Raw genomic sequence first — 831 nt, forward strand, 5'->3', positions numbered from 1 at the left:
GCAGTGGTGCTGTCGGTGGCCACGGTGCTCACCAGGACCCACGGCCCGTGGGGCAGAGGGAAGGTCAGCTCACCCAGAGGTATGTGCTGCCAGCACGGGGTGGCCAGGCTTTGAGAGGGGCTCAGCAGCCCCTGTGGCCAGTCACCCTTGGCACGCTGCTGGGGGCCTGGGCACATTTAACCTCTTTGTTGGGAGAATCTGGCTCCCAGCAGCTGGCAGGGAGAGTCCTGGATTCCAACCTTGAGACAGAAGCCGCTGAACTTCGCACCAGTGAGAGGAGCAGTTGGTGCCCCAGCACCCTGGCACTTGCTCTCCTGGCTGTCCTCACCCAGTCCTTGGCATCTGCTGATCTGTGGTATGGTGCTAATTAGCCCTTATTAGCCTGACTCCTTGTAAGAGCTACTGGCTAGCTCCAGCCTTCCCAGCCCCTCCCCAGCTGGCTGAGGGATGCCAGGTATTGCCCAACCTCCAGTGGCATCACGGGGTGTCTGGGCACCCCGTGGCCAGGACACGCAGCAGGCACCGGGGTAGGCGCAGTGCCAGGGCGGCACGGCCGGATGTTTTGATACCAAAGCAGGAGGTTGCTTGGCTGCGGCTGCCGTGTGCCGTGGGGCGAGGCTGAACACGACGGGAAGTCCTCTGCCCCGTGCCCCTCTGCTCTGTGTCCCTTTGCTCCATGTCCCTCTGCCCACAGCACGTGCAGATGCTCCCATCATTGGGGATCCTGATTGACCCCACTGGATCCCCCCCAGCTGCTGGCCCGTGCAGGACATGCCCCGCAGGGCAGGTACCTACAGCCATACTCCACTGGGATGACCCGGACGCTCTTGG

The 831-nt window shown here is 63.3% G+C and overlaps 1 protein-coding gene across 1 annotated transcript in view; it reads right to left on the reverse strand.

Annotated features, from left to right (window-relative positions):
* Positions 1-831, reverse strand: part of NEURL2 (neuralized E3 ubiquitin protein ligase 2) — a gene marked incomplete at its 5' end in the record, with an annotated part of 4,451 nt that overhangs the window by 987 nt on the left and 2,633 nt on the right. The gene's annotated exons all lie outside the window — the stretch shown is intronic.

Source organism: Chaetura pelagica, unplaced genomic scaffold (assembly GCF_000747805.2).
Source record: "Chaetura pelagica isolate M959 unplaced genomic scaffold, ChaPel_1.0 scaffold493, whole genome shotgun sequence".
NCBI classification, from domain to species: domain Eukaryota; kingdom Metazoa; phylum Chordata; class Aves; order Apodiformes; family Apodidae; genus Chaetura; species Chaetura pelagica.